The sequence below is a fragment of the Canis lupus genome, chromosome 4, assembly GCF_048164855.1.
Source record: "Canis lupus baileyi chromosome 4, mCanLup2.hap1, whole genome shotgun sequence".
NCBI classification, from domain to species: domain Eukaryota; kingdom Metazoa; phylum Chordata; class Mammalia; order Carnivora; family Canidae; genus Canis; species Canis lupus.
This window is the reverse complement of record NC_132841.1, coordinates 37,977,890-38,005,299: the sequence shown is the minus strand read 5'-3', so window position 1 is coordinate 38,005,299 and position 27,410 is coordinate 37,977,890. Positions and strand designations below refer to the sequence as shown.

The 27,410-nt window shown below is 46.8% G+C and overlaps 1 protein-coding gene and 1 pseudogene across 3 annotated transcripts in view; one reads left to right on the top strand and one right to left on the bottom strand.

Moving 5' to 3' along the window:
• LOC140632229 (small ribosomal subunit protein uS17-like) overlaps positions 1-27,410 on the bottom strand; it is a 75,974-nt pseudogene that overhangs the window by 11,255 nt on the left and 37,309 nt on the right.
• Positions 14,236-27,410, top strand: part of CPLX2 (complexin 2) — an 84,244-nt gene continuing 71,069 nt past the window's right edge. The window contains exons 1-2 of one of the 3 annotated variants that reach the window (XM_072824081.1): positions 14,236-14,492; positions 26,282-26,362. The gene's annotated coding sequence lies outside the window, so the exon portion shown is untranslated. Of the gene's footprint in view, positions 14,493-26,261; positions 26,363-27,410 lie in introns of all 3 variants that reach the window. The other 2 variants (XM_072824082.1, XM_072824083.1) reach the window with 2 other exon arrangements.

The following is a 27,410-nucleotide window of genomic DNA, read 5'->3' as shown; positions in this document are numbered from 1 at the left end:
GCCTGCTTCTCCCTCTGCCTGTGTCTCTGCCTCTCTCTCTCTCTCTCTCTGTGACTATCATAAATAAATAAAAAATTTAAAAAGAAAGAAAGAAAGAAAGAAATCTGCCCCCCTCCCACTCTCTTCTCCTGTCCCCCAGAATTGCTTTCTTTTCAGGTGAATCTTCCTTTGAAGCAGCCTTAGGCTTACATTCTACCTCAGCAAGAAGAGAGTGCTTCTTTACCAATGGTCTACCTCTAAGACTGCCTCTAAGTGGGCTCTCCTGGGCACCTTTTAGGTTAAATGTCCACCCCACAACCATTCACTGTGGTCAGGGAGATACCCTATTCTGCTGGCCAAGCTGGACCACGTGTCTGTGTTTAGAATCCTGGATTCCAGTTTGGCTCACCCCCACCCAGATAACAAGGACTGAGTGTGAAGAAAGAATTAGCTAAAGGAAAATCCAGATGCTGTTACAGATAAAAAGGGGAATGGATACGGGGCATGTGAGAACAACATCCTAAGCATTATCAACACCACTGTCATCATCATCATCATCATCCTCACAGGTGAGGAATAAATCTCACCTCTGTGTTCCTGTGAGTCACTGCTCCCATGTGCCGTCTTCCATAACCATTCTGTGCCTAGAAGAGGACTCTTGGCACTCAGGTGGGGTCTCTGAGGGCCTGAGGCTCCACTGTTTTGCCTGCCCACTGGAAATTGTCCAGCCCAGCCCCTGACCTCATCCTTTCTCTGCATCCTGAGATCGACCTGCCTCAGGCATTGTCTCTGCTGTCACCCAGCATCAGACCCCAGCCTTTACACTCCTCATCCTTTATAGCCAAGGCCCCTGACCATTACTCTTTGAACCCAGTTCTTCTCTGATTCTGGACAAAATCAGGAAGTCTGAAAGAACTCCAGATCCATTCTATAAAGCCCATCACACAGAGTACCACACTTCTGCCCCTGACATTAGGACCTGTTTTCATGTCTGGAATTTATCCTTGGCCCTATATCCTAAGTTCCTATCTGTATTGGATGAGTATTATCAGCAAACTTTTGGTTGCAAATAACAGAGAACCTCACTCAAATTGACTTTTCAGAACAAAAGAAATGTATTGGCTGATGGGAACAGAAAAAAAAAAAATCCAGAAATAGTTCAGGCTTCAGACAAAGCTAGATCTAGCAGCTCAGTAACATCTCCAAGGATCTGGTTTCTTCCCCCTGTTAACTTTGTCTTCTCAATGTTGATCTCATCCCAAGGCTGTTTCCCTAGTGTTCCCAAGATAGATTCAAGTAGCTCCCTGGCTATATGTTTCCACCTTCATAGCCAGCAGGGGAGAATAGCTCTTTGTCTCCAGAATTCCTAGTGTAATTCTAACAGATTAATTCTGATTGAACCAGCTTAAGTTTTGGAGTGGCTTATTATGTAGCAAAAGTAACTAGAACACCATGTAAATGGATGCAAAGGCACTTCAAGAGAGAATAGTTTTGATATCAAAGTATTAAGAGACACCCTTGGGGAAAATTTTTTAATCCATGAAAATTTGTTCAAAAGAAGCCTCTTGATAAATGTGCTGCAAAAGTCAAATGAAAAATAACAAATGTTGTAATGAGCTGTCCAAATTTACTGGAAAAAAATATACCCTAAAAAAATTAAATACTTCATTCAAGTCCTGTTTGTCCTTAAAATCAGTACATAGTTTCAATTATGATCTATGTTTTGTTAAATATAGGTTATCATCAATTTTATTTCAAAATTCTTGACAAAGTCCAAATCAAAGCTATAAACTTGCATTTATGACAGAATCATAGTCCCTCCTTGAAGTGATTCATATTGAGTGGGATTTTTTTTCTGATCCCCAATTATTCTTAGGAATCTAAGATTTTCTTCTGTATATCTGGACCATCACATGTCCATGTGGTATCCTTTTGCTTTTTCCTTAGCACCAGAAGAAAGAAATGTTCCCCAACCTTCCTGCCCCTCCTACAGTAAATTCCAAGCCTCTACTTGCACCCACTGAGAAAGGGTCTCAAGGGCTACTCCCTCTTTCCATAGCCCCACCACACCTGAACTACCTCATCCTACCTCCCACTGTGCCTTTCCAGCATCTCCATCTCCTTGCTTTTCATCTTCAGCCTCTTCTCTTTGCTGTTCTCGGCTCTCCTCTTCATTCCAGATGTATACTTGGATTATATCAGCCTCTTCCAGGAAATAACCCAGACCGATTCTATTCAGTCATTGACACCAGCTCATAATGCTGACATTTCTGCCAGACTGGCCTCATTTATCACCAAGAGAAAGAAGCAGCAGTTAACCATCCATTCTCAGAGAAAACTGAGATTGACAAGCCTCACACTGCTTTGGGGCTGCGTCTTGGGGCAGGAAGCTTGTAGAGGGGACTTCACATCAGGAAATTTCAAATCCAACCTTTTTTTCATCCAAACTTTGGGGCTCAGAAGCCACTATATGACAGTTAGAATTCCTTATGTTGAAAGTATCAGAACAGCCAACTCAAATCAGTTTAAGCAATAAAAGGAATATGATACCTCACATAACTGAAAAGGGCAGAGGCAGGCCTCACTTCAGGTAAGGTTTGGCCCAGACACTCAACTGATGCCAGCAAGAATTCAATTCCATTCCATCTCTCCTTTCTGCCTACCTCTCCTCATTCTAAATCTGGCCCCTCTCTTGGTCTCAGGACATTGTCAGTTTCTCCAAAGCTTACAGAAAGCCACTCGCCAACAGCTCATTACAAGTCTCAGAAATGAGTTGCTGTCATTATCTTAATTCAGTCTTATCAGAGAGGCCATGATCCTTCCCCCAGCACTCTCTGCCCCTCAACCCCAGCCTCCAGCATACACGCACACATACCCTGAAAAGCATAAAGGGATAAAAAGCAAAATATAAACTTTGTCCCACATTTCAGACAATCCTGGTATATTAGTATGTTTTTTCAACCTTTTTTTTAAAGATTTTATTTATTTATTCATGAGAGACAGAGAGAGAGAGAGAGAGGCAGAGACACAGACAGAGGGAGAAGCAGGATCCTCGCAGGAAGCCTGATGTAGGACTCAATCCCAGGACTCCAGGATCACACCCTGAGCCAAAGGCAGGCACTAAACCACTGAGCCACCAGGGATCCCTGTTTTTTAAACCTTTTAAAAAGAATCTATATGTTTATACCTATATGCGCTAGATATAGAGAAAGATTGGTTGGGACGCCTGGGTGGCTCAGTGGTTGGGTGCTTGCCTTAGGCTCAGGTCATGATCCCGTGATCCGGAATCAAGTCCCACATCCGGCTCCCTGCAAGGAGCCTGCTTCTCCCTCTGCCTATGTCTCTGCTTCTCTCTTTCTCAGTCTGTGTCTCTCATGAATAAATAAATAGATCTTTTAAAAAATAATAAATAAAATAAAAAGAAAGAAAGATTGGTTATATGTATGTATGTTTATACATAAAAAATGTCATATATAATTTATGCTTTTTAAATTTAAGTATAGTTGACATACAATGTGACATTTGTCTTAGATATACACATAGCTTATACTTAACAAAATGTTGACTATACACACTCACTTTGAACTTTTCCTCATGTGAATTAATACTCTTACAATATAATTTGTAATGGTAGCATCTAAGAACAACCAACACTACATTAGCATTTCTTTGTGGGCTTCCTAACTACCACTGTTTTATTTGGAATCCCTAGCCAATGTTTCAGTCTGCTATTGTCAAAAAAAGAAACTTTATAAAATTATTATTATTCAATCAGTTGTGATAATGGCATTATGGTTATATTTAAAAGGAAGAAAAAGGGATCCCTGGGTGGTTCAGTGGTTTAGTGCCTGCCTTTGGCCCAGGGTATGATCCTGGAGTCCCGGGATCGAGTCCCACGTTGGACTCCTTGCATGGAACCTGCTTCTTCCTCTGCCTGTGTCTCTGCCTCTCTCTTTCTGTTTCTCTCTCTCTCTCTCTCTCTCTCATGAATAAATAAAATCTTTAAAAAAAATAAAAGGAAGAAAAAGTCTTTATTGGTCAAGACATATTAATAAGTCAAATGTGAAGATATTTGGGACTTGCTTTAAAATATTCCAGGAATTGGGGCGCCTGGGTGGCTTAGTCAGTTGGGTGTCTGCTTTCAGCTCAGGTCATGATCCCAGGGTCCTGTGATCGAGTCCTGAGTGGGGTCACTGCTCTGCGGGGAGACTGCTTCTTCTCTCCTGCCTGCCACTCCCCCTGCTTATGCTCCCTCTCACTCTCTCTCAAATAAATAAATAAAATCTTTAAAAAAATAAAATAATTGAGTCTAATTGGCCCTAATAATTTGTTGACTTGGATTATGTCATTGGCTGATCCTCATGTAATCTCTGTGGGCAGACTGGTGAGAGACACTGTCTGGTTTAAGATAGTTGGGTTGGAGTTAATGCCAACTAAGCCACATGGATAAGAAATGCAAGCGACTCTTAGGAAGGCAGACATGGATGTTGGAAGGCTGAAAATTAACTCCAGACCACAAGTCCCACATCCTTCCATGATGGCAGGCATGTTAAGGTACTTAACTGCCCCCAAGATGGCAATAACAATATGTGTCTGGGGCAGCCCGCGTGGCTCAGCAGTTTAGCGCAGTCTTCAGTCCAGGGCATGATCCTGGGGACTCGGGATCGAGTCCCATGTCAGGCTCCTTGCATGGGGCCTGCTTCTCCCTCTGCCTGTGTCTCTGTCTCTCTGTGTCTCATGAATAAATAAAGAAAATCTTTAAAAAAATATATGTGTCTGCACACCTTTTCACAATTTGCCAAGTTCCTTTCCATCCATTACCTCCTTGGAGCCTCACATTTTCTCTGAAAGCTAAATACTAGTAACCCTGATGTCCAGATAAGCAAACTGAGATTCAGGCCAAGAACACATAACTAACTGGTCAGTAGCAGAGATATGACTCAAACTCCTAAATCCTATATTTCTTCATGACAATGCCACTGACTTCTAGAAAAACACATTCAAAGCTGCCCCCAAACGGTAAAACATGGTCTGAGCCCCAGTTCTTGATCCCTGACTCCGTACACAAATTGGCCCACCAGGACAGCCTATTTTATGATGTTCATAGTTCTGGAAATCCTGAATTCTACCATCTTTGAGACCAGGGGATGACACAGCCTGATCTAAGGCTCTGTGACAGCACTATTGTTTCCCATTGGGCAGATTCCCCAGTTGTATCCAAGCCAGCTCCATTGGATTCCAAGTCCTTTCCTCTTGGACTCTCTTCAACCAATGTTTATTAGATATCTACTAAAGCCCAAAGTCCTCACCATAGCAGTCAAGCTCCCCTACCTGTTTCTCTGGCCTCCCCTACCACCACTTTCCCCTCATTCACTCAGCTTCCTTCAACTTTCTCTTAAACATCCCCTTATCGTGAGGTCTATCTCTGACCCTTCAGAAACAGTATTAACATCCCCAGCACTTACCAGTCCCGTCTCTGTTTCAACTGTTTCCATAATAATTATCACAACAAATGTCTTACACATTTATATTGTATTGTGTGTTTCCCTTTCCAAAAGGGGGTAAGCACCTCAAATTCAGGGATCTTATCTGGTTTTGTTCATTGATGAATTCTAAGTATCTGGAACTGTTCTTGGCATGTAGCAGGTGTTCGTTCAATCAATATTTGTGAAATAATGAATGCTATCAACACAACCAACCAGCCATATTCTTTTGCCTTTAGAGTTTTCCAGGCATGGGTGACATCAGCCTAGGTGCCTCCCAATGTCAGAAGACTCAGATGAGGTTTTCCAGGGGAATGTCCTCAGAGCCCTTCTCATTCTTAAGGTGTTCCTCCTCCTCCTCCACGACAGTGGGAGGCTGGGGTTGATATCCAGAACACCAGTAACTTCAAAGAAACCCTCTCTCCTTAATGTCAACTTTTTATGCTCTCAGGGCTGGTCAAGCTTACTTCAAAATTGATAAGTATGTCCTTCACGGGTTTCAGAAAACAGCCTCACTTTACCTAAGGGTACCTGGCACCTATATTTTGTTTCTGGCTTCTGTGGCCTTAGCTGACATTGAGATACAAATAACCCGTTTGAACACCCTGCTGCCTGAGTGTTCACGGTACCACTGCAACACAGATGTCTTTATCTCCATTGTTGCAGATAGGGAAACTGAGTCCCAGAGAGCCCTTCCTGTCTGGCCTCTGAGACTGTAGAAATGCTCACCAAGTACTTGTTTCTCAGTACCCCAGAGAGCTATGGGTATTGTCCTCCGCCCCTGGATATCACCTCTAGATAGAGAGTCAGTGTCTGGTCATCTGCTGTTTGCTCTGTAGGACCCTGCTTCCCACCCAATCGTTAGAACATTTTCTACCCCCAATCAGGCAGCACCCAGAGAAGCTACTGACCCTGATCAGCTGGACCTCTTGTCCACCGCTGCGATAAGCAGCTTGGTAGGGAGATAAATGGATGTGATGATTAGCCTCAAATGAGGTTTAGGGATTATCTGTGGATTTTCTCTATCCTTGCGGGCCCACACAATGGAGAGGGGAGGAGGTATGATTTCTGAACCCAGGGAAAGCGACCAAGCACATTCATGACTTGCATTGTGCCAAATCTTAAGAGTCAAGGGGGTTTTGGTTTGAATCTACATTCTGAGACCTTAGACAGTTGCCTCACTTCTCTGGACTTCTCTTTACGAGGGTTGGAGACATGCTGACAATGTTCTTCCACATCAGAAGAGGATCACTCTCCAAAGCTCTGGTTTGAAGGATTCTACGTGCAACTGCAAGCTCTCCATTAGTTCCCTCTAAGCACCTTATCTCCTAGTGCATCTCCTCAGCAACATCTTGAAGGAGCAAACTGAATTACTATATAAAACAACAACACTGATACTAGCAGCCAACATTCGCCGAGCTTCTTTTTATTTTTTTTTTTAATTTTTTTTTTTAACTTTTATTTATTTATGATAGTCACAGAGAGAGAGAGAGAGGCAGAGACACAGGCAGAGGGAGAAGCAGGCTCCATGCACCGGGAGCCCGATGTGGGATTCGATCCTGGGTCTCCAGGATCGCGCCCTGGGCCAAAGGCAGGCGCCAAACCGCTGCGCCACCCAGGGATCCCTCGCCGAGCTTCTTATGTGCAATGTGCAAGCACTTCACTGGCATGTGACCATTTAATCCTGTCAATAATCCTAAAATATAGATTCTACTTTGTTCTCACTTTACAGACGAGTAAATTTGGCCTCACGCGGCTTGTCCCACGTCACAAAGTTAGTGACAGGTAAGATCAAGCCTAGAACCCAAGTTCTCTTCCTCAAAGCCACCCTCTGCTAAATGCCTCAATTGCATATGCCATGATTTCTGTAGACTATTCTGACTGAGGCTTGAACTGGCTTCATTAGAATAATCTTTATGCAATCTGAACTCTTTTGATGAGCACATACCATACTTGCCTCTCCGTGTCCCTGTTTCTTCATCTGTAATCTGGGGGTGATCACATTTCCCTTCAAATGGCTGTTCTAAGGATGTAATGAGATTATCATAAAGGTTCAAGAAATACCAGCTTTCCTTCTTTTGCCCCTCAAAAAATTAATATGAGTTGATTTGCTGAAATAATGACAGCTGGGATGTTAAGAATATCAATAAAAACAGGAAAATAAGCCAGGCATGAAATTGGTAATGTTGGAATTGTCTACCTACCCATTCAGCACATCACAGAATGCCACGACTTTTAAGATGCTGTGCATGGCACTGACACGAGAGCTAGATGACACAGAAAACAGAGTGGAGAAGGTGTCATTCTCCCTGACTCGCTTTCTTTTCTCAGCCCCGCAGTTTCAGAGAAAAACACAATCGACATAGCACTTGCTTTCATGGAGATTATATTCTTGTGAGAGAAACAGAGAATGACAAATTAAATAAGATGTTTTGAATACGAGCAAGTCTTATCAAAAATAAAGCAAGGTAATCATCTAGAGTGTAACTTCGGAAGAGAAGGGGCTATTTTAGGGAATGTGGGCAGACCAGCCTTCTGTGAGAACAAATTTGTGTGAAAGCCTGAAAGCACAGAGCTGAGGCCTCTGGCTAAGAATGAGAGGTACATATTTAAGGAATGAAAAAAAATGCTATGACTGGTGTGGAGTAAGCAACAGGTTAAGTGGTGGAATAATACCATCATATAGATAGGTGGGGACCTTTTCCTAAAGGCAAAACCTTTAAGGAAGTTTGAGTTCTACTTTGAGTTCAACAGGAAAGATGCCATTAGAAGTCTGGCAGATTAATAACTTGAGCTGTTTTATACTTTTTTTTAAAGATTTTATTTATTCATGAGAGACACAGAGAGAGAGAGAGAGACAGAGAGAGAGAGAGGCAGAGACACAGGCAGAGGGAGAAGCAGGCTCCATGCAGGGAGCCCGATGTGGGACTCGATCCCGGGTCTCCAGGATCACACTCTGGACTGAAGGTGGCACTAAACCACTGAGCCATTGGGGCTGCCCTGTTTTATACTTTTAAAAGTCACATTGGACCCAAACAAATAAGGACAAAGGGTTTATAACAAAGACAGCATGCAGAACAGTGCAGGTGGGATGGTTTTTCTTTCAATAAATGGTGCTGTGTCAATAGAGTAGCCATATGATCAAAAAATATTTAATCTTGGGACACCTGGGTGGCTCAGCGGTTTAGCGCCTGTCTTCAGCCCAGGGCATGATCCCAGAGTCCCAGGATATATATATAGTTTCAAGGGATTCCTACCCAGGGGATACAAAGAACTCTTACAACTCAATAAGAAAGTAACAGATATCACAATAAAAGAATTGATTAAAAAAACATAAACAGGGGGCAGCCTGGGTGGTGCAGCAGTTTAGTGCCACCTATAGCCTGGGGTGTAATCCTGGAGACCTGGGATCGAGTCCCAGAATCCCACGTCAGGCTCCCTGCATGGAGCCTGCTTCTCTCTCTGCCTGTGTCTCTGCCTCTCTCTCTCTCTCTCTCTCTCTCTGAATAAATAAATAAAATCTTTTTAAAAATACAAATTAAAAATTAAAAAAATTTAAAAAATAAAAAAATAAACATAAACAGGCACTTCAAAAAGAAGTTCTCCAAATTGTCATTAAACCTGCTGAGAAGTACTTCATTGGCCATCAAGTAAATTCAAATTAAAATCATTACATACGGGATCCCTGGGTGGCGCAGCGGTTTGGCGCCTGCCTTTGGCCCAGGGCGCGATCCTGGAGACCCGGGATCGAATCCCACGTCGGGCTCCCGGTGCATGGAGCCTGCTTCTCCCTCTGCCTGTGTCTCTGCCTCTCTCTCTCTCTCTGTGACTATCATAAATAAATTTAAAAAAAAAAATTTAAAATCATTACATACTCACTCCATACATAGAATGGCTAAAAGTAAAAATAGATTGACAATACCAAGTGTTGGTGAGGATGTAGAGCAAGAGAGCAAGGAGAACTCTCATATCCAGTTTATGGGAGTGTAACTTGGTATTCCCCACTTTGGAGAACTGTTTGAAAGTGTCTAATAAAGCTGAATATATGCACATTTTACCCGTTTATTCCACTCCCAGGAATACATCCAATAAAAAAACTATATATATATATATATATATATATATATATATATATATATATCAAAAGAGCTATATAAAATTTGGAAACAACCCAAAAATCCATCAATAAATTGAGATATAGTCATATGGGGGAATACTACATGGTAATGAGGAGTAAGACACTGACACAGGAAACATGAATGAATCTCATAAACATGATATCAAGCAAAAGAAGCCAAACACAAAAGAATACACACTGTATGATTTCATAAGCCTATAGCATTCATCTGTAGAGTCAGAAGTCAGAACTGCAGTTACCTTTGAGGAGGAGTAAGGGGCCAACAACCGGGGTGCCATGATGGGGACTTATAATGTTCCATTTCACTATCTGGGTGCTGATTGCACAGTTGTGCTCATGGTGTGATAATTAATTAAACTGTCTACATGATTTGCGTTCTTTTCCGTATAAGATACTTATTTTAAAAATCACTTTGGGGAACAAGAATGGAACTAGAGAGACCTTCTAAGAAACTTATAGTAGGATCCCTGAGTGGAGCAGTGGTTTGGCGCCTGCCTTTGGCCCAGGGCGCGATCCTGGAGACCCGGGATGGAATCCCACATTGGGATCCCGGTGCAGGGAGTCTGCTTCTCCCTCTGCCTGTGTCTCTGCCTCTCTCTCTCTCTCTCTCTCTCTCTATCATAAATAAATAAAGAAAAAAATTAAAAAAAAAAGAAACTTATAGTAGTCCAGGAAGGAGATTATGATGCTGTGGAGGAGAGGGATTGGGTGGAGGAGACAAGCAAATTAAGTTGGAATGCATGTTGGTGGAAGAGCTTAAATGATCTGCTAACGGATTGGATGCTGAGAGAAAGGAAGAATTCTACAGCGACCTCTGGGTTTGTGGTCCAAGTGTTTGGGCAGATGTGGAACCACTGGTCCAGGTGAGGAAGACCAGGAAAGGAACCGGCACCAACTAGATGCCTTCATTTGTGACTTCATCTACTTCCCCCAGCAACTTTCCTTGGTAGTTACTTTTAATCCTCATTTTATAGAAAAAGAAACTGAGGCTGTCAGAGATGAGATGAAATTATTTCTCCAGGCTTACACAGGTCTGGAAGGAAACAGAATGGGAAGATTTTATCCAGGAGGTGATCAGGTATCACGTTGGAGCCTGCAGGCTCAAGTCAAACAGCCAAGATTTAAATCTGCCTCTGTCAGCATGCAACCTTGGGCAAGGCTCTTCTTTTTTCTTTACCTGTAAAGTACAGATAAGAGTCATACCCTCTTCATAGGGTTAATATATGTTAAGGAGCCTGATGCAAGGCAGCGGTCTGTAAGTTAGCCACATCAGGGTCTGTGTGGACTTCCCAGAGGGGTGGAGAAACAGAAGGTGGATTTTTAGTTCTTGAGCCAAGACTGAATTTCATCAGCATGGTGATTGCCCCTAAAAACACTGAAACAAATGATGGCATATAATGTTATTGTCACATAATAGAGATCATCGGGACAAAAATCCAAGAGCCAAAAGACATCAAGTGTGTACAACAGAGGAAATCCTGGCTTGACTGGGTATTGGCCACCTGGGTGCCAATATGCTTTTCTGTATGTTAGAGAGGAAAATTGTTGTGATTATTTCAGCAACCTTTTTGGAGGGCTATATTCCAGCTTCCCCAAGGTGCTCTGAGGTAGAAGGCCACAGGTGTTTACTTTCTTGAGTTAGTAGTCAAAGAATTCTGCACTCTTGGTTTAATTGGTGCTTCTCATCACTTCTCTCTTATTTGAATCATTGTAGTAGCCTCCAAACTAGACTCCTCCAATTTCTTCCTTGTCAACGAATACTTCCTGAGCACTTACATTGTTCCAGGGTCATTGCTAGGTGCTGGGAACAATAACAATGAACCCACAGGTATGATGCCTTCATGGAGCTTCAGATCCACATCACTCCAGAGTGATAATTCTGTTAGAAAGAAAGCACTTTACAGATTGTAAAGGACTGATCCAATGTTGTTACTGTAGGATGATCAAGGTAATAACGGCAGTTGTTAAAGCAGAGTTCCTGCCTTCCCACGTGGCTCTCCGCTGCTTGTAGGATAAAGGCATAAGCCAATTCCAAACTGGATCCCAGTCTCATTTCCCAGTCCCTATCCCTTATATTAATCTTATACTCCATCCACACCAAAACACGAACAGTCCCTTTATTTCCACACCCCAAGGCCCTTGAATATTCCTCTGTCTGAAATACTCTTCACCTACTGTCTGCCTGGAAATTCCCACCTACTCCCTCAAGATGTAACCCCAACCTCCCATAAACCCTCCCCACAGGTAGGTTCATCCCTCCCTCTTCTCCTTTTGAAGCATCCTCTCTATATGGGTGTTTCTCAGTAGGGATTAAGATGTAACAGAATAACTTAAGAATCATCTTCAAATCTTGAGCCAACCCTGCTCACCAGTCATTGGGATTCAGTTCATCGGGGGTGCATAATGGCTAAGAACTCAGGACTCAAGTCAAACAAACTCAGGTTAAGTCCAAGCTTACCTCTTTACCAGCCTCATGACCTTGGTCAGGTTACTTAGCCTCCTTAAGGTTCTGTTAACTCCATATGTGGGAATTCTCCAGCAAGATCCAGGGCTTGCTGGAGAATTCCTGCTTATGCAGGAAAAAAATAATAATAAAAAAAAATAAAAAAGAAATAAATAAAAAAAAAGAAAGAAGCAGGAATGATCAGTTGAGACAAAGTATGTAAAACACTTAGTACGGTACATGACACCTAGGAAGTACTGAACAAATTGTAATGGTTATTGAAAGAATTTTTCTTTATTCTGATCTAGGGAGCCTATTCATTTCTTCCCCACTCCACCCATCTCCAGATTTGAGAATTAAACTGTATTATGATCCATTGTTTATGTGCCTGTGTTTCTTACTGATGTGAAGCCCTGGAAGGCAGGAGGTATACCTTAGTTCTAGATGCCCTGCATGTAGCACCGTTCTGGGAATAGCATCACCATTTGCAAGCTGAGTGATCTTGGTCAAGTCCATCTGCCTCCTGGGGCCTCAGAGATTTTCAGTGTTGGGGCAAATGATGCTTACCAAGCAAGGCTGTTATGAATACCAAATGAGATTATGGCTGTGAAAGTATTTTGTGTGTTGTGAGGTGAGTTGTCATTATGGTTATGCCATCCAGGGTGAGAAGGGGCTGTCACTTCAGAGCCACATATCTGTGGCCCTCCATTCATCTTCTTTTTCGTCCCATGGAATATCAGCATGACCCTTTTTCCTCAAACATGCTTATTCTATTTATACCATATAGAAGATCCCACCGTGACCTTCCCGGTAGCTCCAGCCTTTCCAGGGAGAGAGGGGCTATGGATGCCCTGGTGTGAGCTAAGTTCCTCTCAGCCACTGAGAAAACTGCAGCAAGCCAGATAGACATGATCCTTGTCCCAGTAGAGTTGTAATTCCACTTGAGGGAAAGCCAATGATAAATAAGCAAATCTAAATCTGTAAATAAAATTTCAGAGAATAATAATTACTAAGAAAAATGAAGTCAAAAATGTTATAGCATAATTGGGGGAGCGAACATTATCTAGAGGGGCCAAAGGTCTTTTGAGTAGATGACCGTTGAGCCCAAATCCAAAAGACAAGAAAGATTCAGCCATGTGAAGATCAAGGTTAAAAGAGTTCCATGCAGAGAAACAACAACAAATTTTTTTTAAGTAAAGTGGTACAAAATGGAGGTTACTATAGGTGGAATTATTGGGTCAGGAGAGAGTTGGTGGTGATGAGGCAGGAGGGGTAAACAGGAATGGTACCATGTGAGGTTTTACAGGCTGTGATTAAAAGAGAGATGGAGAGAAAGAGAGAATGAGAGAGAGAGAGAAATTGAGAGAAATCAAATGAACAATCAAGGGCAAGGAAGTTACTTCGACCTCCGCTTCTCATATGTGCATACGTTCAGCAGACACAATTCAACATCTCTTGTGTGTCAGTCATTGTGTCAGGAGATGGAGGTACAAAGGAAAAATAAAATATGGAACCAGTTTTTATGAGCCTGGTAACTGAGAATATAGATGCATAAGTAATTTTAATACAAAATGATAAGAAGTCTCCTAGAGGGATATAAAGGCTAAGGGAGCTTAAGGAGGGAGTGATTGTACCTTAGGGATCAGGAAGTTCTCACTGAGAATGAGGACACTTTAACTTGCAAATAAAGTGTAAGCAGTAAGGGGAAAGAATGTTCCAGTCAAAGGGAGCAGCAGATGCTAAGGCACTAGGGTGAACCTGTTCAGAATGAGTGGTTATCTGTTCCGGTGGGAGCACACCTGGAAAGGAGGCCCTGGATCTTGCTGGAGAAGGACCTTCAGTGCCACACCAGAGAGTTTGCATTTTATTTATGATGCACTGTATATGCTGAAGCTTTGGAAAGCTCTCTCTAGGACGTGGTAGATGATTGCCTGGAATGAGGTGTTAGAGGCACTCACTAGAGGTGCTGCAACAGAGCAAGTACGCGACCTGCATTTGCCTCTCGGTCGCGGAAATGGGGGAGGGGGGCGGGGAGACGTCCAAGGCAGGCTGCCCTCTGTCCTCTAAGTAGCAGGACCCTACGTTCCCAAACTTCAGGGCAGAACGGAGTCTATGGGGAGCCCCCCCCCCCCCCCGTCTCCCTGTAGGTTTCACTGCTGGCGCCCTCTCTCGTCCCCGTCGCTAGCCCCCGCCTCCTATCTCAGGAAGCTTGGGTCTCCCTGGGAGCGGGTCTGCCCTTGGGGGAGGCCTCTCGGCTTTGCGCCCTGCGGCTCGGCGGACACTCGGGGCGGACCGAGGAGGGGCTGGGCGCCCCCCGCGAGCACATGTGCTAGCTCGGGCGGGCGGCAGCGCCTCGGCGGAGGAGTGCGGAGACGGGGAAGAAGACGCGCGCCGGAACCTCGGTCCCGGGCGCCCGGGTCGGCCGCGGAGGAGCTGCAGCCTCCAACAGGTTCGTAGCCCGCGCGCGGCTCTCGGTCGCCGAGCCGCCGCCCCCTCCGCCGGAGCTGGAGCAGGTCGCGGGGAGACCCCAGCCGTAGGCCCGCGCGCCGAGCTCCCCCCGGGTGGCCTCCCCCGGCCCTCCGCCCTTCTCCGGCAGCTCCCAGCCGCCACCGGCTCCTGCGGGGAGAGGCGGGGAGAGGCGGGGGCGCCGCGGGCTCCTGGCTGCAGCACCACCTCGGGGACAGCTCCCGCGCCCGGCGGCGCCCTCCGGCCGGGTCGGCCCTGCCCCGCCGCTCCCCGCGCCCCGCGCCCCGCTCCTGGGTCCGGGCTCAGCGCCACGGCCTCCGAGGACGGCCCCTCGTCCCCGCGCACTCCGCTCCCCCAGCACCGCGGCGGCGGCAGCTCCTGCCGGCCGCCTGCGCCCCGGCGAGCCGCGAACAAAGCCGGGGCCGGGGCCTCTCGCGCCCCTCGGCGGTGGGTGGTTTCACCGATCGGGCACGTCAGCCTCCCCCGGGGCAGCGCCCGCGGCGAGTTGCGGAAGGGAGCTGTGGCTGGGGTCTGCAGTTGGCCGAGGCCTGGCCGTGCAATGGCGGGTCCCAGCTGGAAGTCGGACCGAGGGTGGGAGGGGAGGCAGGCACGGAAGGGTCCTGGACTCCGGGGCGGCGGGCTGGGCCCAGGCTCGAAGGGAGCAAGGCGCTGCCCCCCCGCCCCCCGCCCCCGCCCTCCAGACCCCCGCTTCCACCCTAGCTCAGGACCACGACCCCTTCGGAGAGCCCAACGCAGACGCCCGAGGCTGACAAACTGCGATCTCTGACTCAGGCTGTCCCCGGAACATCCCTAGAAAGTGTGAGGCTGAGTTTCCGTGGGGGGAGGGGGCCGGGAAACCGCGGGGAAGCCTCGGGAACCGGGCAGCGCCTGCTTCCCCTCCTTCCTGCCCAGGGTTCCGCCCCCACCTCCGAAGTGGAGCGATGCCCGAGAGGAAAGAGGGGGAAGGGAGGGACCCCGGCACCGGGTCGTGAATGGCGGCTTGGCCCCGGGAGGCTGCAGTTAGTAAGAAAAGAGGTTGAAAGAGCATGAGAAACGGGGAGCTTCCCAAACTGGGGCGGCAGAAAACCAAGTGTCAGAGGAAACCTTTTCTGTGCGAGCCCAAGCCCGGAGGGCCCTTGCCTCGCGTGACCCTCTCGATCACTGGCAGTCTCTACCAGAGACAAGGAGAATCGAGAGCTGGCATAGAGGGCTGAGGTGAGTTGCCCAAGGTCACTCAGCTACTTAGTAGCAGAAATGGGCCTAAAGCTCAAGCTCCCCCAAATCCTCCGCCTGTTGTGTAACATTCACGGAGAAGCGTTTTTAAAACCCCAGATGCAGACAGAAGAGCCGAGCTTTTTCCATTCTGAGTCCAAAATCTGAGATCTGTCACTTACTAGTAGGTAACCTTACGAGACTGACCTTCTGAAAGGACAGGTTAAGATACCCACCTGTGGTGAGGATTTAATGAAATGCCTATATAACGAGCTTAGGGCAGTGCCTGGTACACAAAAAGTACTCAAAAAAAAAAAAAAAAGAGCTACCGTTTCTGCTATTATTCCCTCTGTAAACATGCGCTGAAGATCTCTTATATGCACTGGCTGTGCACTGGGGAAACAGAGAAGTGTCCTGGGGAGGGCATAGACCAGCAGAGGAAGCAGAAAAGAAATCAGTTGCAATAGGATGAGATAAGTGCTATAATTAAGGTGAGTACACATGGCAATGGGAGCTCAGAGGCAGGAATGATGAGCTGTGGGGAGACAAGGGGAAAGGTATCTCAAACAGATGGAACTGTGTGTAAAGGCCAGGAGATGTGAGATCAGAGCTACCAGGGTGATGCCAATGTGCTGGAGAGTCCTCGGGATGGGGACTGTGAAATGAGAGTAGAGAGGAAAGCTGTAGCCAGTCCCCAAAGGGCCTTCTGTGATGAAATATTTCAACCGTATTTTAAAAAATAGAAAGAATAGTATAATAAACCCCCACGTATCCATCATCAAGCTTCAACAGTTGGCCGATTTTGTTTCATCTATACCCACACCCACTCTGATCACACTCACACACACACACATACACACAGAGCTTATTTTGAAGCAAACCCAAGACATCATATCATTTAGTGCAGAAAGATTTTAACATCAACAACAACACCCTGCCATTCAAATGTTGTTCTACCTTGGAAGTCTCTAACTCAAGCTATGACTTTCCTTCCACAATCTGTTCTAAATGTTCCTCTGCTTAGCGGCAGGTTTTGAGAGAGGTCCACCCTATGGTGATGAGCCATGTGCATTAGAGAAACTAGTTCAGAAAAAATGGAGGGTCATCAGCCTCAACAGATTTTACCAAGCCAGAATTGTTTATCTCCACTATCTACACTGTGGCTAGAGACCAGTAACTATTTTCACGGCTGACCAAAAGACAAATTGAGCCCCATAAAGAAAAAGACAAAAGTAAGAGCTTCCCTTTCAAACTAATCCTAACCATAATGTTATGAGAACAGAAAGCTTGAAGTCATGGAAGTCTCTGATTTGAAAATCATCAAACCCAACAGCCACATTTTATAGATGAGGAAGAGTCAGAAATAGAGAGGAATTTACACAAAGTTCTACAGTGCTGAGACCAGAGACAAGACCTTTGAACTCATAATCAAGAGAGTTCTTGTCAGTTCACCATTCTGCCTGGAAGATTAGGTCTTAGAGTTTTTCAAGCCATAAGCTTGGGATGCCATTTCCTTCCCAAGCTCAAAGAGCTGGAAGGAAGAGGGGGAAGTAGGATAAGAAATGTCCTTCCTGGTTCTCAGAGGATGGCAATGTATGGTAGTTGGTCTTTGAGACACCTTGACATGTTTCCCCTCCATATCCTTCTGAAGAATGTCTATGACAGTGGTACCTATATTCTGGCCACTATGTGCATCTCCTCCTGTCTCATCGCTTGGTTCGCATCAACAAATTTCTTCAGTCAGACACCCAGACCTAATTTCTGTACAGTTTTGCCCATCCTGCTTGAATGATGAATATTAAGCCTCTCTTTTTCCATTTGCCCTGAATTGGGCTGCAACATCTCTCTCAGCTACAGACTCTGAGGTACAAATAGTGTTTGGCCCAGGTCCTGGCACGACTCAGAGTTCTTGTGCCTTTCTGGAGCATGAAGTCTCTCCTGTTACTGATGAAATGTGATGACTGTGACAGGTATGTGTGCTCCCATTGGGCTCTGGGCACTTCACAAGTCAGCATTTTGCGTTTCAGGGATGTCCCTGCCTGCAAATGGGGAAGGCAGTATCTCACAAGTCCGAGTCTTAGGTGGGCAAATTAAAGCACACATAAGGAGTTCTAAGCATCTCTGGTGAAGAGAAGTCAGCAGAGAATGGTCAATAAAATTGTCTCACTTCTGGAGTATGACTGTAGGCCAAGCTGTAGGAAGGTGATAAAGATAGTAAATTTCAGTTTGTGAAATTATCCCAGCTTTTAGCCTGAGGTGAGACCAATTCAGATATATTACATACATTATATTATTAAATTATATTTTATTTTATTAAGATTATCCATGTTTTCCCTGCTAGCTACAAGTTTGCATTATGTCATATCACTTTTGTGGAACCTACATTAGTACTCATCTTTGCTAACCAAAAGAAATTTTTTTTTTTTTTTTTTTTTAACCAAAAGAAATTTGAAGAGGATTTCACTTTTACAAAAGGGTGATTGCTTCTTTGCTTTACACCATTTCGGTTTACAAAAGGTTTCATAAGAACACTCTACTTTCAGATAGAAGGGGAAAGCTGTATTACATTATATTATCCGGGCCTAGTCGAATTGCAATAGGTAAGATTCCAAAGGGACCTTAGCGAGCATTTATTCCTCTTCCAACATTTACTCATTGAGTGGCTGTTCTGGGTCAGGCATGGTTCTAGGTATGAACAAGACACCTCACGTGCCTGTTCCCATGGGACTTACAGACTTGCAGTAGACATAATTGTTAATAACAATTTAAAAATTAATAAAAAACATTTAAGCAAACAGATAGATAGGAAGGGTCTGTCTGAAATGGCTACGTGAAACTCAAGCCCAAATAACAAGAAGTCAGTCATGTGAGGATGTGGGGCCAAACACTCCAGCAAAGGAAATAGCTCTGGAAGAGGCCTTAAATGTGAGCCTGGTCTCTTTGGGGACAGACAAGAAAAGGCCAGTGTGGCTGGAGCAGGAAGCAAGGGGAAGAGTGGCAGCAAATGAGGGTGGAGAGGGGACAGAGACCAGTCCCTCACACAGAGCCTTCTATGCCAGGGTCAAGATTTGGGATTTTATTCTAAATGCAATGGATTGTCACTGGATGATTTTAAGCAGGAGAGTGATATTAACTGATTTTGCTTTAAAAAGATGCCTCTGGTTACTGCATGGAGAATGGATGATGTGAACCTGCTGGGCTAGGCAAAGAGCAAGCAGAGAGGGTGAGACACAGCTTCACCCATTGAGGTGCTCAGCAACCATTGAAGTGCTCAGCACCCAGCAGAGGAACCAGAATAGCAGAGCCCTGGGGGAAGGGCTGGGGAGCCCTGGGGAGGGATGTGCAAGGCATTGTGGGAACACAGAGCTAAGAACTCATTGAACCTGGGAGGCATCAGGGAGGACTTTGTGGAAGTGGACAATGGCTGTTGGAGCACAGCTAGGAAAGGAGAGAGCAGGACTGGTACCAAGGACAGAGGGCATGAGCTGGCGGCCAGGCTGCCGGGGTTCGAATCCCAGCCACACCATTTCATAGCTGTATGGACTTAACACAAGTTGCTTACTCCTCCGTGTCTCAGGGTCCTCATCTTGAAAGTGGGGATGACAAGAATCACAATATTTATTTCAAGGGAGTTCTGTGAGGATCAAGGAAATTAAATTTTGTGAAGCCCTCAGACAGTGCCTGGCAAGCACTTAGACAGTGCTGTTATGTGTGTTGGTAAATAAAAATGGAGTGAATGGAAGTGGGAGAGCAGGAACCTATGCTGGGAAAGGTCAAGTAGATAGAGCCCAATTCTGAGGGACCTTGAAGACCAAGCCAGAGATGCTCATCTTCTCTGTGAGCAACAAGGGGCCATCAGAGGCCTTGAAGCAGGGGAACCAGGGGAGGAGAGTAAGCTTAAACCCAAAGGCCTGGAGAGGGAGAGGGACCTACCCACAGTCACACAGCCAGTTACGGATGGAGCACTGTCATTGGTCCCCTACTGCTTCAATATTGTAGGAAGGTTAGGGCAGTATATCTTTTGTTCCCCCATTGCATCCTTAGGAACAGAAGGGTGCCTAGGAAATTCTCAGGATTTGCTAAACCAATGACTACATCATGCAAGGAAGATCAGAAACCTTGAATCCTCAAGGTCAGTGTATTTCCAACAGTGGAGAAACTGCCCTCAGGAAAACTGACCAAACTCCTAGTGATATTGACTTGGGGACCTCATGCCCTCTAAACCCCCACTCCCCCTGTGACTGAAGATACTGCTGCCCACACTGCCCCAGACACCCACTCAAGCTGCAACAAGCATTGCTGCACAGGTTCAGAAGTTAATCTTGGTGAAGTGCCTGGCAGATGAAAAGCTTTCCCCAGACATCCAGTGTAGTGATTGCCAATGCGGAGAAAATGTATCTCTACATTTGCAAGAGGCAGGCCTTTGTGTTCCACAAGAAAACAGCCATTAGAATTCTCATCTCTGAATCGTCAGGAAGCTGTGACAGCCTGGCAGGCAAAGGAGGGTCTTGCAGTTCAAGCAGCAGATGGCAAGAGACTCAGAGGAACTCAGATCTAGCTATCCCATTCCTGGACTCCTGCTCTAGGCAGGGTGTGGGGCCAGGCACTTCTCCAAACTGGAGAGAGCCCCAGCCCCTTCATTTCCTGGCCAGTGACTTTGGACAAGTCCCATATTTCTCCGAGCTTCAAGTTCATCAGCTAAACAAGAGGGATAATACTGCTGGCCCCAAACTGGGTCATTTTACTTTTGATTCTGACCGTGTTGGGTTCAGGTTGCAATCCCATTTCGCAGAGCTGGAAACTGAAGCCCAGGGTATGGTTCACTGATTCCTCAATACTCACTGAACACCCATGATTGGCCAATAACTATCTGAGAGCTGAAAAGCCAATGAAGAATAAGACAGACAGGATAAGGTCCATGCTTTCCCTGAGCTCACATTCTAGAGTGGAGACAGAAAAGCAATAAAATTATTTCACAAAATCATAAAGGTGCTAGGAAGGAAATAGGAGAGGATGTATCAAGGAGGCAGGGGCTGTTGGTGTAAGACAGGTAGGGATTTAAGGAACAGGCAATGAAGCTGACATCTAGACAGGGAGAAGCTGCTGGCCATGGGACAAGTGTCGAGGCAGACCGTGCTGAGGTAGGAAGCCGAGGAAGAGAGGGAGCGGGTGGTAGAGATAAGAGCAGAGAGGTTAATAGGAGCTGGAGCAGGCAGGGCCTTAAAGACTGGGTGAAGCAGAGGGGTGGCATAATCTAAACTGCAGTGAAGTCACTTCGCTTCCTCTTCTCACTGGTAAGGGGCCTGATGGAGCAAAGCCACATCAGAGGGATCACCCGGACCCCCATCAGGCCCACAGTTCCTGCTTCCATCTCTAGAGCAGGTCAGCCAAAAGGCAAGCAAAGTGATGGATTCCCCTGCTGAGAAGTAAATGCATCGGCTGGCTGGCTGCTGGGTGGGCACCGCAGCGCCTTGCAGGCAGCATCCTAATGCCACGAGGCAGGAGGGGGCGGGAGAAGCATAGGGCTGGCCAGAACTGGGATGAGGCAAGGGAGAGAGGCACCTGTCTCAGGCACAAAATGTAAAGGTATGTTAAAAAGCTCAGTCATCAAAATGAATAACATCTGGTGCAATATTTTTTAAAAACAAAATTAGTGCCCCCAAAATCCATGATGAATGAAACATTACAATTTTCAAAGAAAGGGGTACCTGCCTTTGGTGGCTCAATTGGTGAAGCATCTGCCTTTGGTTCCAAGGTCATGATCTTGGAGTCCCAAGATCGAGTCCAGGCTCCCTACTCAACAGGGAGTCTGCTTCTCCCTCTCGCTCTCCCTCTCCCCCTCTCCCTGCTCTCCTCTGTCTCTGTCTCTGTGTGTGTCTCTCTCTCAAATAAATAAACATAATATTTTTAAAAATAAACATAAATAAAATTTTCAAATAAGGACAGGATTCCAAAAGGGCCAGGTTGAGGGTAAGACACATGGGGTGAGTCATACATGCGCAGAATCTAATCCTGATTCTGAGATGTTCACTCAACTACAGGGACACTTCCTGGGCCAGGGCTCTGTTCTCACTGGAAGCCAGAACCCAAAACTGGTCTGCTCATGACAAACAGTACGAAACAATTCCCAGTAGGTGCCTCAGGGACCACCCTCTGCCTTGGCTGTGGAGACAGAAGCCCAAGCAGGGACCTCACAGCCAGGAGGTAACACCTGGCATGCAATCCCTGGCACCACGTACTCCCAAGCAGACCTAAGTTCGAAATCACCCCTTGTATGCTATGGGATCCTGAGTGAGGTACATTGCCTCTCAAGCCTCAGTGTCCCCACCCCTAACCCCAGAGCTAAAAAGACCTAGCACCCAGGATTCAATAAGATAATATTTGAAGTCCTCCAGCACCTGGCTGCTGGAAGTGTGGTCCCTGGACCAGCAGCATCAGCATCTCCTAGGAACTCATTAGAAAAGCAGAATCTCAGCTGCATCTCAGACCCACCCAACCCCCCTCTCCCACCAGGGATTGGCATGCGTGGAAAAGCCTGAGATGCTGCTCAATTCTTGGACTTTGAAGATGCTCAATAAACAAATGATAGTACTGCCCCTTTGCCCACCCACCAAACCCTGAAGGAGATCCTGACTTCGGGCAAGGGGAAAAACTTGAGCAAAAGAGAGAAGAAATCTGAGGTGAGCACCTCATTAAATATTAAGTGGTCAAGTTTTAAAGCTGAGCTCCTTCTATACAGAACCATATCAGCCTTCCCTTGTTCATCTGGAAAATGGGAATAATAGCAAATACCTTACATGGTTGTGGTGAAGACGAAATCACATAATATGAGTAAAACCTTAGCACAATGCTTGGCACACAGTAGGTGTTCAGTAAATGCTTGCTGGTTGTGGGAGAGGTGGAGGGGGTTCAGTAAATGCTTACTGAGCACAGCCCATGTGATGAAATAGGTCACGTTTGCATAGCTCCTTGCCACTTATATTTTCATTTATACCATTTCAATTGACTCTTCTCATAACCTCTTGGGCACAATACCATGAAATATATTCATTTTACAGAGGGAAAAAAATCTAGGCTCAGAGAGGTAGAGTGCTTTGGCCAAGTAAACCAGGATTTTTTTTTAAATTAATTTATTTTAGAGAGAGAGAAAAAACAGGAGCAGTGGGCAAGGAGCAGAGGGGACAGAGGGAGAGAAATAGAGGGCTGGTGGAGCATAGAGACCCACTCAGGGCTTGATCTCATGACCCTAAAATCATGACCTGAGCTGAAACCAAGAGTTGGATGCTTAACTTACTGAGCCACCCAGGTGCCCTGCAAACCAGGATTTAAACCCCCAGAATCTGACACTAAAATCTGTGCCAGCAACAGAGCATCCAACCAGTAACCATGGGGAAAGGTCAGAAATGGAATAAGATAATATTAGACTCTAGAGATGGTGTTGTTCAATCTCCTTATTGTACAGAAGAAAAACCTGTGGCCCAGGGAGGGGAAGAGGCTCATCCAAGATCACTCAGAGTGGCAGCCCAGGGGTCAAAAGCCAGCTCACCAGGCTGCAAGTCCAGAGTCCTATCCTGAGTCCAAACCCATGTCCTGCATCTGATTAGCCAGCCTCTGCCTCATGAACCCCGGGCTGTGCGGTGGGGGTGCCCCAGGCTGGTTCCCGGAGCAGGTCTAGTGGACCGGAGGCATTCCAGCCCCACCTTCCTTTCCAGGTCAATCTGGAAGAGAGTGCAGAAGCCCTCGTTGCCAAGGTGAGGGCTGTGAGGTTGCTAGGACACAGTTTGGGAGCAGTCAAGTGGCAGAGGAGGGCTTGGCTGGGGCTGGGGCTGGGCCTGGGACAGAGACTAGGACCTGCCACAACCTTCTTGAGGGTTGGGGAGGACCTCCAATTCCACAGGGCGGATCAGCCAATGGGAGAGTTGATTTTCACAGACCCTCCATCTCCATGCACCACCCAAGCCAGGCAGAGTCTGATTCTCCCTCTAGCCCAGACCTCATCAAGCACAAGTCCTGCTACCAATCCTCCCATCCCCCCACTCCTGCCCCTGCCCCAGGAAGGAGCTCCCTAGAGCACAAGGCTGAGCCCTGCAGTGGCTCTCCATCATCCTCTGGGTGAAGCCCACGCCCCAATATAGCTCCTTATAACCTGCCCCAAAAACTTCCACCCTCATCTTTCTCCCCAAGAATCTGGCCAAACGAAATTCCTCCAAGTGAGACCATGCTTCCTCCACACCTTTGCAGATGCTGCTCCCTCTAACCTGGAAAGCTCTTCCTGCTCCTCTGTCCTCTGAGCCTCAGCTCAAGACTCACCTTCTCAGGGAAGCCCTCCCCTGATACCTCCTGGCAGTGTGGCACCTCTGACAAACGTGCATTTAGGGGGATGTCACGCTGTATTTTAACTCTCTGCTTTCCTGTTTGTATCCCCGTTAGACTGTGGGCTTTTTACGTCTCACTCCTAGAGTGAGACCCAGGTTCCAACTGTGCAAGATCAGGACTTCTCTGAGTCTCTGTATCCTCCTCTGTGTGATGGGGATTGTGACCTTGGCCTTGCCAGGCAAATGGGAGCATTCACGCTTGTGGATGTGAAGGGCTTGGCCCATCACAGATTCACTGAAAGTGCTGCTGCTGTCGCCCTGTTGTTTATGTCAATACCACGAGCACCCAACCCAGCATGCTCACCTGACGTGGTCTCAGTGTACCCCTCACCTGCACCGGAGAACGATAACTGCCGTGTGAATGGGCTCGGAGAACAGTGAAGCCCCATTCAAGTGTACGTCATAATAATTCCAATCCTTAGCACTCTGGATCCCCACAAGCCCTTAGACCTGAGTCATCCTGACACACTCTGCCTGCCCCTTTGAACAAATGGCTTTATTCACTGAACAAAAGTTGAAGTACCTACTCTGTGTCAGGCAGTGTGCTAGCTGTTGGGGACTCAGCAGCAGGTAGACGTTAAATACATAATTGCACCACCTTTCTTTCCTGGCCTCCTTACAGGTCAGCCTCCCCACCCGGAGCACAGATGGCTCTGCCAGAGGCCAGGGAGGCCACCTTTTGCTCCAAGGTGCTCCTTGGGCAGTCAGCAGGCTGGCAAACACTCCCTCCCCACTTCCCCACCCAGCCAGTCAGAGAACAGTCACAGCTGCCCGGTTTCTAATCTAGTCACTAGTTTTCAATTCAAATATTATCAGGATCCTGAGAGCCAGAGCATACTTGCCCTTTTCCCTGCGGTGTCGCCAGCATTTCGAACACAGCCTGACAGTCATTCAGCCACTATTTACTCATTCATTCACTCACCCAACAGATATTTATCAAGTCCTGCTAAGTGCCGGGCTCTGGGGAATCGGCGGGGCCCTTCCTCACTCAGCTCCTAGTCTAGTGGTGGGACTGGGACAGGAGGAGATTTTAGGAGGAGGTAAGAGTGCCTTGGAGCTGTGGAGACCGAGAGGTTAGGTGCCGTGTTCCCAGGATGGTCCCAGAAGACCACCAGTCCAAGGAAGGCGCTAGGGTCAGCTGATTGGTTGGAATCCGTGCTTCACCCGTACTGTATCTATGATCCCAGGCACATCCTCAGTTCCCATTTCTGGAAATGATACAGAATGTTCCCTTCCTTGAGTCACAGCAGGACTGTGGTTAAAGGAGGGAGGGAAAACAGTGGAGGACATGGCACCATGTTGTACACAGGTGCCTGCGGTTGCTGGAGCTTTAGCATCCAGCCAGGAGAGGCCCTGATTGCGGGGCGCTGGAGGGGGGATGGCCTAGAGTGGGGACTGTGGGTTCTCGCCTGGCCCCACACTCACCCCCAGGGGAAGCAGAGCAGATGACCTCCCCTCTCTGCACCTGTGTGCTCCTCTGTAAAATGGGAGAGCATCAACCTCAGTAACCCTAACTCTGAGAAGGCAAACCTAGCAACCTTGCAGAGCACTGTTCAGTCGACTCATGCAAGGCTCTGGAGATGTCATGGAACCTGCCCTTGCCTTTTACGGAATGTTTGGTGCCTCCCAGGGGAAAGCAAGGGAAGGTAACTAAAATTTGAAGGGTTACAACATAATAGATATCTTCACAGATATTCCTTGTCAACAAGGACAACAGTGATTACAACAAGCGCTTATGTGGCACTGAATGTATGAGGTCAACACTGTTTGCAGTTCCATTTTATACATAAGGACACCGAGGCTTGGAGAGATGTCATGTATTCTCCCAAAGCTAGAATTCAAACCCAGATATGACTGACAGTAAACCCCATCCATTGACATGGATCAGAAATCACATTTAAACCAGAAAGCAGTGTGGTCAGGGGTACCATACAAGCATTGCCTGAGCCAGTGCCCAAGATGGGTAACTGGTATCAGGGGAGTAGGTGAGGTGGGGCCAGGGGTTGGGTCTGATGCCAGGTAGGGTCCCATCTTGCCCAGTCCTTTGCTGGAACCCAGGGGATCAGTGGTGGCCTTAGGAGAAGCAAGGGCATGTCCTCAGTGGAGTCTGGGGTTCAGTGCCCTTTCAGGAAGCCAGCTCAGAAGTCCTCTCTTCTCACCTTTAGCACCCTCTCTCCTGCTCCAGGAAGCTGTACATTTCTGGCATGCCACCTGCTCTGCTCGTTGACTGAAGGCTCCTATATCTCAGCTCAGCCAAGAAGCAAAGGTAAGGGTACTTCCCAGGGTCATGCCCATGGGTGGTGTTCAGGGCCTCCACTCCTGGGGCCCTATTGAAGGGGGTCATGATGACATTTCCCCTCTGTGATCACCAAGAACACTTCTAAGTAGAAAGGGGTTGGATCAACGGGGCAATGTGGTGGAATGGTGCTAGATTGCATCGTCAGAGCCATTTACAGCAGAGAGGCACTTTCTTGTGCATTAGACCTTTGGGAGTATTGTCCCCAGTTTACAGATAAGGAAGCTGAGGCACAGAGAGGGGACAGCATTTACAGCTGGCAGGCAGCTAAGCCTGAATTCTCACCTACATTTTCTTGACTGTATCCCAATATGTGGCCTGTGCATGTTGTCTGTGCTTGGTACATGCTTTAAGAATGAATGAGTGAATTAGTGAGCTGCTCAAGATCAATGGCAGGGCAGAACAAGGCTGGAACCTGGCTCTCTTGTCACCCCAGTTCCTATATTCTTTCTGCTAACTGTGGCTTCCTGCGCTGATGAGCTCAACACTACCCACCCCCCAGCCTGAACCCTCACCCCAGCATCCCAAACATCTCAAATTGGTGTCCATTACCCCTCCTGCTGCAGACAGAGGATGAAGGTGGAGTGGTTGGCCTCAGCCCCTCTGTCAGATGGCCCCCAAGCTTGGATCACACCCAGAGTCCCTTCATCCACATCGCCTCTTCCCCACCACCCACTACCAGTAATCCAATGTGCATAGTTGTAAACTTGTTTCTTTAAATAAACAGTCTTGAGTTTCATACCAAATAGTCTTTTAAGAGGAGGAACGTCTCCAGGCCACCTCGTATTTAGCATACAGTGAGCCACATATTTGCACAGAGAGAGTGTGTGTGGATATAGAGATCGCTTGATCGCTATAGATATCGTTGCTCATCCAGATGGGAGCTATTTATGATGCTGAGTCACTCGCAATGAATGCCACTGAGGGATTCCAGGCTGGGCTCTGAGCCCCAGCACCACAGACCTCATGGCTCTCTGCCTCATCCTCATTCTTCACAAATGAGAGAGACAGAGGGAGA